Here is a 14,420-nt window from a genome sequence, read left to right as displayed (position 1 = left end):
CTTTCCAGGCATCTTTCACTTCTGCCCCTAGAGATTCTATATTTTTATAGAACATAGATTCTAGTTTTCTCCAACCTAGCCATTGCCTGGATAACTGTTGGCCTGAATTCCCTTTCTGACATACTTTTTATGTCCATATCCAATAGCTCTGATGGAGAGGCCACAGTTCTCTGAATTTTTCCTCTGTTGGGCATTCTTCCTCCTAGTCATTTTGGTGAGAGATGGCTGAGGGGATGTGTAGCTGAATGTATCAACCGTGTTCCAGGCAAGGTGCACCCTGGAAGCTTCTGAGCCATCATGAGTTCCCAGTGGAAAGAGGGAAAAAAAGAAAAAGAAGGAGAGATTTGGGGAAAAAAAAGTGAAGACCCAGCAAAAATGGGCCCAAAGGTAAGATTTATAAGTTTTAGTTTATACCTAAAGGTATAAACTAAAAGACATACAAAAGTTAATGACAGAAGAAAGAAAGAACCTAGCCAAAACGAACCCCAAGAATAAGATTTATATAATATCAGAACAAAAACAAATACATAGAAACACTGACAGAAGAAAAGATGGGAGGGTGGCTATAAACCCTTGGTGTGGGCGAGGAAGGTTATTTTGATTCTTCCTGGGTGTATCTTGATATCTTTATTAAAGGACTCATCTTTTCAGAGATAAAGGGAGATCAAAACTGGTTTATATATAGGGGTAGTATTCATTAGGAAAGAGGATTACCTTGAAGCTTATATCTATATACATATTTAAAAAAACTGAATAGAGAAAGAAAAACACAAGAATATGTATGAAAAAATTTCAAGTTAAAAGGTTATTATGGAATATGTTGTATCATACCTCTAGTTGTAATGGTAAGTTGGTTAGAAAATTAAAAAGAACAAGAATAGTGACGACAAATTAAAAATAAAAGTTGTATCTATGAAATATATAGGTGTTAGGGCAGTACTGGGAGCTTATTACCTTGTTTTCCCCTGATATTGGCGTTTTACAGTTTTATGGGGATCCTGTGGTGGTTGTCCTCTCATTCTTTTGGTTGGCTTTCTGGGGGAGGGACCTGGTGCATAGTTTTTCAGTCAGTCTTGCTTGGGTTGAGTCATTCTGTTCCCTATCAAGGGACTGGGCTCTGTGGAAATTGGCTTTTCAGGCTTTTGTTCTCTGGTGGTTTTTGGTCTTTGGGAGCTTTTTGTGGTTTTTTTTGGAGGTTTAGTGGAAAGCAAATAACACCAAGACCTCCATCACCAAGAGAGAAGCCTCAGTCTGCTCCCCTCTGGGTAGTCCAGAACACAGACTTCCCCTCTGCACATTCTGCTGAACCATGATTCCTCCCACAGTCAGTGTGCATCCCCAGCCACTATCACAGGGGTTGCCCGAAGAGCCCACTTCTCTCTGCACCCCATGCCACTAAACCTGCAAGTGATATTGGTCCAGGGAGCCCACTTCCATTGGCAGCCTTTGCCGAGACTGCTGTCTGGGGTCTAGAGCTCATGGTTTCAGAGGTCATTCTCTGAGGGTTGAGAGATCCTCACCAGAGATTGTGCACGCTGAGTTCCTTCAAGCCCAGGCTGGGAGTTTCCAGACTCTTGGCCCATCCTAGAGACCACCAGCTAGCACCTGCAGGGAGCAATCTCAGGCACAGGTGTGGAGTGAGGTTGAGACCCAGGTCATGGAGTGCTCACAGAACACAAAAGTCTGTAGCTCTAGAGAGCACAGGCTGGTATCCACATCAGAATCCCTCAGTCAGAGGTGTGAGTGCGCCCATTGAGTGGTGGTGCAAGCTGAGCAACCTGGGGGGCTCTGGGACCAGGAACTGGAGGCTCTGTTGTTGCTCTCTCTGGCGTGGGTAGTCACTGGCAGTGGCCGTCCTAAGACATGTGCTTAGGCCTGTGTCTGTGACCACCCAATTCCACCAGTTGCCCCTTAAGATCATTTGCTCTTTTTTAGTGCTTTTAATCAGACTCCAAGTTAATTCTGGTCCCCAATCACAGGGCACATTTTATTGGGGTATTACTTTCCAATGGGTCACTTCTGATGGCTCCCTCCCTCTTCTATTTACCCTCCAGTATCAGTCCAAGTGTTCCCACACCACTTTACCACTCCACTGTTATCTTCTGCCCCCATAGAGATCCAAAAGTGTATAATCCTAAAACTCATGCTGATTTCATGGGTGTTCAGAATATTCTGGTAGATAATTAGCTCATTTTAGGGGACCAGTGGAAACAGGGTCTCCTACTTCTCTACCATCATGCCCCTCCTCCTCTCCTTCTGTTTTATTTCTATGTATTGAGGCTCCAGGCTTTAAAAAGGGACTATTTATTGAGGCCTCTTAATCTCCCAAATCTTGTGTTTGGGTTGGTTACATTAAATAAGAGAAAAACACTATCAGTTGGAAATATGTGGAATACATGTGGAATGATAGAAGTTTCCATTTAGCCAGAGTTGGTAATCTTTTCTCTTGATGCATGTGAAAAACTATGTAGAAATGGATTACTCCAATCAATTTTCTCATTATTATAATAACTGAAAAATGGTTGTGAATGCTTCAAAACAAAACAGAAAACTTAAAGTAAATGCTAACTGAAGGAAAATGAGAAAAATTGTTTTTGAGTGCATTTATTCATCTGCCAACTGGAAAAATATCTATAACATCTACATATTTACTGACTTATATCAGTGGTAATTTTCTGATTTTTTTTTCCCTTCTGAGAGATTTTTTTTTTTTTAAAGTCTAAAAGCCAGGAAGTTACAGAAGTTGAAATGGAAGAGAAAAACATTGACATTGGATTATCTAAATTTTCCTTTTCCCAAATATCTAAAGCATATACCACTGCTTTCAGTGTAGCTTGTGAAACCCCCAAATTCTGACTTCTCTTCACCAGTCTGAAATAAGTCCGGTAGGGATTGTACTGGTGAGGTACAAATTCTGTTCCTTCTTGTATAATAAGAAATTCAACACTTTCTTTATCAAATTCCACTTTGGTTCTAAATTCTGTTTTGTTTATTCCTAATAATATTTTCATTTTCCAATTGATCTTACCAAAAGATAAACTATCCATATGCTGAATTGTCACAGTAAAGAGTTGTCACAATAAACAGTTCACAGAAACAGCTAACAACCCAGGCAAAGACTCCATTCCTTAGAGGGCTTTGGAATGGAGTCTTTGCTTGAGTTGTTAGCTGTTTCTGTGATAACAGTCCAGAATTGTGACCAAATATTGGGTGAAGGTCCTTTTTCTTCAGATCCTTTGCTGGAAAAATCACAGTGTCTGACTTTTTGTTTTGGTTGAGATGCAGTGCTATCTGATTGACATTAGAAACTTGTACTGATGCTTGTAGCTTATATGGACAGTGGTTTATACTTAGTTCTTCAAAGTCATTTTCATTTATTATTAATTTATGTTCATAAATGTCAAGAATGCATCACTGTATATTTTTATATAGAGATAGATTCATAAATTTTTGCTTTATATCATTTTTATCTGGATTTAACTTGGAACATGCACTGGTTATTTCTCATCTAGTCCTCTCAATTTGCTTGAAGGTTAGGGGATGCATTCTGAAATAAACTTTTGTTCAGGTTCCTGGGTTTCTTTATACAGGAAACATGGCTCAATTACTTTCCTCTGAAGACTTTCAGAGAAATGTGTTGCAATTCTAGCTTTTCTTTTGGTTCAGATTTTTTTTTCAGGACAGTTGCAATAATAGGAGAAAGGAATTGAATACTGTATTTTATTATTTTTTTTAGGCATGTCCCTTTCATGTTCCACAAAGTAAAAGATTAACTTAGATACAATATAATCAACAACTTGGTAGTGGTTACTCTGTGCAGTTTCTGTGTTGTTCACTTGGAAGATGAGTTTCAAGAGCTTCATATTTCTGCAATATTTGCATTATCCTTCTTTATTCTCTTTCAAGTGGTATTGACTCAGGATTCCACCACACTTATTGCCATGTGTTTGAATTCTGAGTTTGCTTTTGGATGCTTAATGTCATATCTATCAAATGGACTGAAGAGCTTCTGAAGAAAGTAATTTATAAAAGACAGATTAGTCAGCTGATGATAAAATGGTCTATAAAGTTGGCTTGTATCATCCACCTTTACAAAAGGTTTTCTGAATATACCTGTTCTTGCTTTCTGGGTGCCAATATCTACTCTTTTCCCCATAAATATGAAGAATTTTTACTCCTCATGATACAGAATTTCATAATATACTATTTGAAGGAAAAACATCATAGTCCTTGTAGCTTTTTCAACGACTGATTTTCCTCTGTTCAAACACGCTGAATCTGGAGACTTAATAGAACTTCCACCATGGGTGGGATGAGGTGAAGTGGTTTGTACAGTATACACAGATTCTGGACTTGGTACAGAAGAAATTCTTCCCAAGGTTTGTACAAATTTAACATCCTTCCTCCCCCACCCGTTTGTATGTATGTATGTATTTATACTAATTTTTTAATTTTTTAAAATATTTAATTAATTTACTTATTTGACAGAGAGATCACAAGTAGGCAGAGAGGCAGGCGGTGGGGGGGGGGAGGGGTGCAGAATCCCACTGAACAGAGATCCCAGGGCCTGAGATCATGACCTGAGCCGAAGACAGAGGCTTAACCCACAGAGCCACCCAGTCACCTCTATACTTATTCATTTTTTTAAATTTAATATTATTTTTTCCATGTTCCAAGATTAATTGTTTATGCACCACACCCAGTGCTCCATGCAATATGTGCCCTCCTTAATACTTACCACCAGGTTCACCTAATCCATCACTTCCCTACTCTCCAAAACCTTCAGTTTGTTTCTCAGAGTCCACAGTCTCTCATGGTTCATCTCCTTCCTCTGATTTCTCCCAATTCACTTTTCCTTTCCTTCTCCTAATGTCCTTCATGTTATTCCTTATGCTCCACAAGTAAGTGAAACCATATGATAACTGACTCTCTCTGCTTGACTTATTTCACTCAGCATAATCTCCTCCAGTCCCATTATGTTGATACAAAAGTTGGGTATTCATCCATTCTGATGGAGGCATAGTATTCCATTGTATATATGAACCATATCTTCTTTATTCATTCATCTGTTGAAAGACATCTTGGCTCTTTCTACACTTTGGTGATTGTGGCCATTGCTGCTATGAACAGTAGGGTACATATGGTTCTTCTATTCACTACATCTATATCTTTGGGGTAAATACCCAGTAGCGCAATTTCAGGGTCCTAGGGTAGCTCTACCTTTAATTTCTTAGGAAATCTCCACACTGTTTTCCAAAGTGGCTGCACCAACTTGCATTCCCACCAACAGTGTAAGAGGATACCCCTTTCTCCACATCCTCTCTAACACTTCCTTTATATTTGAAATAAGATACCTGACACTTTTGCTGAGAAATTCTTCAACTTGTCCTCAGAAAAGGTGACAGAAGGTAAGTCTCTGTAAAATAGCTGTCCTCAAAGTGGCTTTATGTAGATTTTTATGGTTTGTTACTAATTTTCATATTTTTCAAAGACAGTCTTTTTTTTTTCCCTTTCATTTTTGACCTTGTAATGTCCTCTGCTGTGGATCCTCACAGCACCATAGTTCATGCCAGCTTCTGAGTACCTATATGTTGGGTCCAGAGAGGGTGTCATGCTAGACCACCATGAAAACACTGCTCCTCAAGGCGGATTTACTGGTATTTGCTTCTCACCATCTACAGACTAGTGAGTTTTCTAATTTTGATAATACTATTTTATGTAAAAAAAAAAAAGTCTTTTTTTTTAGGAAAAACATACTGACATTTTAATTAAGGCAAAGGGAAAAAAGCATGCCTGTAACTTATTTTCAGAAGGTTTAGAAAAAAGAAATAAAATTTACTTGATAAATAGGTTAGATAGATAAAATGGTAAAGTACATATAAAATTTTAACATTTGATAAATCTGGGTAAAATATATTGAAATTCTTGGTGATATTTCTGCACATTTTCTGTAATAATGAAATGTTAAAAAGTTTAAAACAAGGGTAATGTCAGAGAAGCTGGTGATTTTTTTTTACCACTCATTCTAAAGTTTATTCTGATGTAATGTTTAAATGAAGCAGGTAATTTGTTTTTATTGTAGGATTTCTCATCACAATTATTTACTCAAAAATTGTCTGATTTAGTGCAAAGGCAAAAAACATAAAAAAATACAAATAAAATAAACCTAATGTTAGTTTCAGTACCTTTTCCCAATAACATCCCAACTATTTTTAGACATTCGTAATTATAACACCCTTATTGTTCTTCATCTGTAGATATTTTATTTGCATATCCATCTAGTAAACCAAAACAAGACAATGAAACAAAACAAAAATAAAACAAAACTTACATAACGTCCCTCATTGTTGTTTCCATTTTCAAGGTAACTGAAATTTATTATGTGCCACTGTATTTTTAGAAAGTGTGCATGTTGCTATGCTCTGATTTTTTTTTTAAGATTTTATTTATTTGACAGACAGAGATCACAAGTAGGCAGAGCACCAGGCAGAGAGAGGGGGAAGCAGGCTCCCCACTGAGCAGAGAGTCCAATATGGGGCTCGATCCCGGGACCCTGGGATCACAACCAGAGTTGAAGTCAAAGGCTTTAATCCACTGATACCACCTGGGCACCCCATATGCTCTGATTTTTTACAAAGGTTGATTTTCAACCCAATTGTTTCCAACACTACTAATTTATATAATGATATAGAATACAATCAGGGTTTTAAGTGGAACAAATATGATTAGATATTACCACTCCCATCATATCCCTAAGTTGAATGTTGTCTATTTTATTTATTTTCTATTTTAGTGTGCAATAAGCCATTGGTAGTTCTTCAGAAAAAGAAAAGAATTCAATTATATAACCTGTAATGAATTAGCACTTTTAAATCATTATTTCAATTGAGTTCACATTTCCTACACTTTAAACTTATTCTTAATTAAATAATTCATATATTATTTGAAATATACAATAGAAGCTTTTGTAATTATCAGAACCACCATATACCTGTCCCTGAGATTTCTTCTTCCCTCTGTGTATCTTACCCTTCTTAAAGGCAAAAATAAGTAACTTTCTAAAGGAAAGCTCCAGTAATCATTCTCTTCTTTAATTTAAAAGTTAAGCTGGAGTTAATGATATATAAACCTTCATTTTACATTGTATAATTTAGAATACTTTTTTAATATGAAAGGAAAACATAGATTAAATAATCTGACAGATCTGTTAATAACTCATCTTCCTTGAAACAAGGTGTTTGATTATTAGTATTTGATTTTACAGAAAGAGCATGAGATTATTTAGTATTTGATTTTACAGAAATCAATTTGATTTTACAGAAACACAAGGTGTTTGATTATTAGTATTTGATTTTACAGAAAGAACATGAGATATAGCTACAGGTATGTCTAATCACATATTCACAGTTTTATTCTAAAAGAAATCCCTAAGCCATCTTGCTGAAATCTGACAGAAATAAGCCAATTATAAGGTTCAGATGTGAAATGTAGATATTGTATCTCTATAAGACTCCTCGATGTGGTATTCAGTCACTGACATTAAGCAATCTGTCATTTTCCTCGATCATCAATATCCCATCTGCAGCTGACAGTTGCTGTCAGAGAAGGCTAGAAACAGCTGCTTCCTAATTATGAAGAATATGAATAGAGAGATGTAAAAAAGTCTAAGATGAATAATTCTTGGGGATGATAAAAATCTGATTGCTGTGATAGAAAGCAACAACCAAGTAAAATTTGGTGGAGTACTTTTTGAAAAGGTTCACCCACACATGAAGAATCTGCTATCTATGCCCTTTATAGGGGGGTACTTAGATATTCTTCTAAATGTTAGGTAGATGTAACCAGATTATAAAACCTTTTATTTAAGAATTTTAGTTTAGGGGCACCTGGGTAGCTCAGTCAGTTAAGTGTTTGCCTTTGGTCATGATCCTGGGGTCCTGCAATTGAGCTCCCCCACCCCCTGGTCATGGGAGCCTACTTCTCTGTCTTCTACTCCCCCTGCTTGTGCTTTCTCTCTCTCTCTCTGTCATATAAATAAATCTTAAAAAAAAAATAGTGTAATAGAAATGTATGCTCTCCAAGAAAAAAAATTGGGACTCCTGGGTGGCTCAGTCAGTTAAAAGGCTGCCTTAAGTTCAGGTCATGAGCCTAGAGCCCTTGGACCAAGTCCCACTGGGCTCCTTGTCTGCATGCCACTACCCCTGCTTTTGCTCTCCCTGATAAATAAATGAAAGAATGAATAAATAAATAAATAAATAAATAAATAAATATTTTAAAAAAATAAAAGAACATTTCAAAAATGTTTCTTCATGATTTTTCATTTGTTTAATTTGAAAACAATGGATTAAACACTTTATTTCAACAAGGTAATGGTCATTTATACATATTATTGCCTATAACTAATAAAAAAGAATTTTAGCAACACATTTCCTCCTTATTAAGTAATTTGCCTATTCACAGTTTTTAAAAAAAATTTATTTATTTTTTTAAATTTCTTTTCAGTGTTCCAGAATTCATTTTATATGTACCACACTCAGTGCTCCATGCAATATATGCCCTCCATAATACCCACAACTAGGCTCACCAAACCTCCCACTCCCTGCCCCTACAAAACCCTCAGATTGTTTTTCAGAGTCCACAGTCTCCCATGGTTGGTCTCCCCCCTCCAATTTCCCCAAACCTTCTCCTGCCCATCTCCCTATGTTCTCCGTGTTATTCCTTATGCTCCACAAATAAGTGAAACCATAAGATAATTGACTCTTTCTGCTTGACTTAATTTACTTAGCATAATCTCTTCCAGTCCCGTCCATTTTGATACAAAAGCTGGGTGTTCATCCTTTCTGATGGAGGCATAATACTCCATAATATCTATGGACCACATCTGACTTAGCCATTTGTCCGTTGAAGGGCATCCTGGTTCTTTCCACAGTTTGGCGACTGTGGCCATTGCTGCTATGAACATTGGGGTACAGATGGCCCTTCTTTTCACTACATCTGTATCTTTGGGATAAATAACCAGTAGTGCAATTGCAGGGTCATAGGGTAACTATTTTTAATTTCTTAAGGAATCTCCACACTGTTTACCAAAGTGGCTGCACCAACTTATATTCCCACCAACAGTGTAAAAGGGTTCCCCTTTTTATACATCCTCTGCAACACATGTTGTTTACTGTTTTTTTTTAATTTTGGCCATTCTAACTGGTGTAGGGTGGTATCTCAACATGGTTTTGATTTGAATCTCCCTGATGGCTAGTGATGATAAACATTTTTTCATGTAGCCATTTGTAAGTCTTCATTGGAGAAGTGTCTGTTCATGTCTTCTGCCCATTTGTTGACATGATTATCTGTTTTGTGTGTTTTGAGTTTTAGGTGTTCTTTATAGATCTTAGTTATCAGCCCTTTGTCTGTAGTGTCATTTGCGAATATCTTCTCCCATTGTGTGGGTTGCCTCTTTGTTTTGTTGACTGCTTCCTTTGCTGTGCAGAAGCTTTTGATCTTGATGAAGTCCCAAAAGATTATTTTCGCTTTTGTTTCCTTTGCCTTTGGAGACCTATCTTGAAAAGAGCTGCTGTGGCTGATATCGAAGAGGTTACTGCCTATGTTCTCCTCTAGGATTCTGATAGAATCATTCCTCACATTGAGGTTTTTTATCCATTTTCAGTTCATCTTTGTGTATGGTGTAAGAGAATGGTCGAGTTTCATTCTTCTACACATAGCTGTCCAATTTTCCTAGCACCATTTTTTGAAGAGACTGTCTTTTTTCCACTGTGTACTTTTTCCTGCTTTGTCAGATTATTTGAAGATAGTGTTGAGGGTCCATATCTGGGCTCTCTACTCTGTTCCACTGGTCTATGTGTCTGTTTTTGTGATGTCTTGGTGATCACAGCTTTGTAGTAAAGCTTGAAATCAGGCAACGTGATGCCCCCAGTTTTGTCTTTCTTTTCAACCTTTTCTTAGCATTTCAGGGTCTTCTGGTTCCATACAAATTTTAGGATTGTTTACTCCAGCTCTTTGAAAAATGCTGGTGGAATTTTGATTGGAATGGCATTGAAAGTATAGATTGCTCTAGGCAGTATAGACATTTTAACAATGTTTATTCTTCCGATCATGAGCATGGAATGGTCTCCCATCTTTTTGTATCTTCTTCAATTTCTATCATGAGTGTTCTGTAGTTCCTTGAGTACAGATCCTTTACTTCTTTGGTTAGGTTTATTCCCATGTATCTTATAATTCTTGGTTTTATAGTAAGTGGAATCTATTCTCTAATTTCCCTTTCTATATTTTTATTGTTAGTGTATAAGAAAGCAACTGATTTTTGTACATTGACTTTGTATCCTGCAACATTACTGAATTGCTGTATGAGTTCTAGGAGTTTGAGGGTGGAGTCTTTTGGGTTTTCCATATAAAGTGTCATGTCACCTGCAAAGAGAGAGAGTATAACTTTTTCATTGCCAATCTGAGTACCTCTTATTTCTCTTTGTTGTCTGATTGCTGTCGCTAGGACGTCTAGTACTACTTGAACAAGAGTGCTGAGAGTGGGCATCCTTGCTGTGTTTCTGACCTCAAAGGGAAGGCTGTCAGCTTTTCCCTATTGAGGATGATACTCGCTGTGAGTTTTTCATAAATTATATGAAGTTGAGGAATGTTCCCTCTATCCCTATACTTTGAAGCATTTTAATCAGGAATGGATGCTGTATCTTGTCAAATGCTTTTTCTGCATCAATTGAGAGGACCATGTGGTTCTTCTCTCTTCTCTTATTGATTTCTTCTATCACACTGATTGATTTTTGAATGTTGATCCACCCTTGCAACCCAGGGATAAATCCTACCTTTTCATGGTGGATAATCTTTTTAATGTACTGTTGGATTCTATTAGCTAGGATCTTGTTGAGAATCTTGGCATCTATATCCATTAGGGATATTGGAATGAAATTCTCCTTTTTGATAGGGTCATTGCTTGGTTTAGGAATCAAGGTAATGTTGGTTTTGTAGAAAGAGTCTGGACATTTTCCTTCAGTTTCTATATTTTGAAAAAGCTTCAGAAGAATAGGTATCATTTCTTCTTTGAATGTTTAGTAGACACATCAGGTCCTGGGCTCTTGTTTTGGGGGAGGATTTTTTGATCACTGCTTCAATCTTGTTACTAGATACTGTCCTGTTCAGGTTGCCAGTTTCTTCCTGATTCACTTTTGGAAGTTTATAGGTTTCCACAAATGCATCCCTTTCATCTTGGTTGCTTAACTTATTGGCATATAACTGTTGATAATAAAATTTCTGATGACTGTTTCTAATTCCTTGGTATTAGTCGTGATCTCTCCCTTTTCATTCATAATTTTATTAATTTGGGTCTTCTCTCTTTTCTTTTGGATTAGTTTGGCCAATGGTTTATTAATCTTATTGATTCTTTCAAAAAACCAGCATCTAGTTTTGTTGGTGCATTCTAATGTATCTCTAGTTTCAATCTCATTGATCTCTGCTCTAATCTTGATTATTTCCCTTCTTGTGTGTGGAGTTGGCTTAATTTGTTTTTGATTCTCCTTTTCTTTAAGGTGTAAAGACGGTTGGTGTATTTTGGATTTTTTCAGTTTTTTTTTGAGGGAGGCTTGGATGGCTATGTATTTCCCCCTTAGGACTGCCTTTGCTGTATCCCATGGGTTTTGGACCAAAGTGTCTTCATTCTCATTGGTTTCTATGAGTTGTTTAAGTTCTCCTTTGATTTCCTGGTTGATCCAAACATTCTTAAGCAAGGTGGTCTTTAGCTTCCAGGTGTTTGAATTCCTTCTGAACTTTTTATTGTGGTTGAGCTCCAGTTTCAAAGCATTGTGATCTGAGAATAGGCAGGGAATAATCTCAATCTTTTGGTATCAGTTGAGCCCTGATTTGTGACCCAGTATGTGGTCTATTCCAGAGAAAGTTCCATGTGCACTCGAGAAGAATGTGTATTCTATTGTTTTAGGGTGGAATTTTCTGTGTCTGTCTATGAGGTCCATCTGGTCCAATGTGTCATTCAATGTTCTTGTTTCTTTATTGATTTTATGCTTGGATGGTCTGTCTACTTCTGAGAGTGGCATGTTAAGATCCCCTACTATTAACGTATTCATATCAATATGACTCTTTATCTTGATTAACAGTTGTCTTATGTAGTTGGCTGCTCTTATATTGAGGGCACAAATATTTACAGTTGTTAGATCTTCTTGGTGGATAGGCCCTTTAAGAATGATGTAGTGTCCTTCTGTATCTCTGACTATAGTCTTTAGTTTAAAATCTAATGTATCTGATATGAGAATCGCTACTCCAGCCTTCTTTTGAGGCCCATTGACATGAAAGATGCTTCTCCATCCCTTCACTTTCAGTCTGGATGTATCCTTAGGTTCAAAATGGGTCTCTTGTAGACAACACATGGATGGGTCCTGTCATTTTATCCAATCTGCAACCCTGTGCCATTTCTCGGGCGCATTTAGGCCATGCACATTGAGAGTGATTATTGAGAGAGAGTTTTTATTGACATCGTGTTTACTGTCAAGTCGTTGTTTCTATAGATTCTCTCCATAAATTTCTGTTCAATGACACTCTTGGGTTCTTTCTTCTTCTATAGAACCCTCCCCCCCAATTATTTCTTGTAGTTCCGACTTCATGGTCACATACTTTTTAAACCTTGCCGGTCTTGGAAGCTCTTTATCGCTCCATCCATTTTGAATGTCAGTCTTGCTGGATAAAGTATTCTTGGCTGCATCTTCTTCTCATTTAGTGCCCTGAATACATCTTGTGAGCCCTTTCTGGCTTCCCAGGTTTTTGTGGACAGGTCTGATGTTATTCTGATGGGCTTTTCTTTGTAAGTAAGGAATCTCTTCCCCCACCTGCTTTCAAGAATTCCTGTCTAAAATTATGGTTTATCATTTTCATAATCAGGTGTCTCAAGGTCTTTCTAGATTCTATGATCTTGGGGGCAGGCCTTTCTGCCTCTAGGTCATGAACGCTGGTTCCATTCCCTAGATTGAGAAAATGTTCATGGAAAATTTGTTCAACTATATCATTTAGTCTTCTTTCTTTCTCCACCCCCTCAGGGATCCCAATAATTCTGACGTTGGAAAGTTTCATGGCACCGTTTATTTCCCTAGTTCTGTTTTCATGGCTTCTAAGCTATTTGTTCCAGGCCTCCTCCTGATCCTTTTCCTCTATCATTTGTCCTCTAGGTCACTAACTCTATCTTTTGCCTTGGTTACCCTAGCTGTTAGAGTATTTAGATTAGATTGGATCTCATTGACAGCATTTTTAACTTCTTTCCAGGCATCTTTCACTTCTGCCCCTAGAGATTCTATATTTTTATAGAACATAGATTCTAGTTTTCTCCAACCTAGCCATTGCCTGGATAACTGTTGGCCTGAATTCCCTTTCTGACATACTTTTTATGTCCATATCCAATAGCTCTGATGGAGAGGCCACAGTTCTCTGAATTTTTCCTCTGTTGGGCATTCTTCCTCCTAGTCATTTTGGTGAGAGATGGCTGAGGGGATGTGTAGCTGAATGTATCAACCGTGTTCCAGGCAAGGTGCACCCTGGAAGCTTCTGAGCAATTGTGAGTCTCCACCAGAAAGTGAGAGAGAGAAAAGAACAACAACAACAACAACAACACACACAGAGAGAGAGAGAGAGAGAGAGAGAGAGAGAGAAAGTGAGAGACTGAAGAAATAAATAAATAAAATGAAGACCCAGACTGAATGGGCCCAAAGTAAGATTTATAAAGTATACAAACAATAACATACAAACAAAAAGACTGAGAAAAATAAGTGACAAAGAAAAAAATAAGCCCTAGCCAAAATGAACCCAGGTATAAGATTTATATACTACCATAACAAAAACAAATACACAGAAACACTGACATAAGTAAAAGATGGGAGGGTGGTTATGAATTTCAGTGTGGGTAAGGAAGGTTATTTTGATTCTTCCTGGGTGTATCTTGATATCTTTGTTAAAGGACTCAACTTTCCTGAGATAAAGGGATTAAAGCTGGTTTATATGTTGGGGTAGCATTGATTGGGGAAAGAGGGTTACCTTGATGCTTATCTCTATATGAATATTAAAAAAATAGAAAAGCAAAAGAAAACTACAAACAGATATATGTATCAAGAAAGTTCAAGCTTAAAGGTTATTATGGAATTTGTTGTACTGAACCTCTCATTGTGATGGTAATTAGGCTCAAAAAATTGTAAAAAAATTAAAATGATGAGAATAGTGGGAAGGAATTAAAAAAATGTATCTATGAAGTATACAGATTTTAAGGCAATACTGGGAGCTTAATACCTTCTTTTCCCTGATATTGGGATTTTACAATTTGATGGGAATCCTGTGTTAGTTTTCCTCCTTTTTTTCCCTTTTCTTTCTTTCTTTCTTTCTTTCTTTCTTTCTTTCTTTCTTTCTTT

At 37.1% G+C, this 14,420-nt stretch overlaps 1 pseudogene; it reads right to left on the bottom strand.

Annotated features, from left to right (window-relative positions):
* Positions 1-1,348: 1,348 nt before the first annotated feature.
* LOC116857258 lies at positions 1,349-5,568 on the bottom strand (annotated as a pseudogene).
* Between the last annotated feature and the right edge of the window lie 8,852 nt (positions 5,569-14,420).

This window comes from Lontra canadensis, unplaced genomic scaffold (genome assembly GCF_010015895.1).
Source record: "Lontra canadensis isolate GAN:19392208 unplaced genomic scaffold, GSC_riverotter_1.0 scaffold121, whole genome shotgun sequence".
NCBI classification, from domain to species: domain Eukaryota; kingdom Metazoa; phylum Chordata; class Mammalia; order Carnivora; family Mustelidae; genus Lontra; species Lontra canadensis.
The sequence above is the reverse complement of the archived record's forward strand: the minus strand, read 5'-3'. Positions and strand labels throughout refer to the sequence as shown.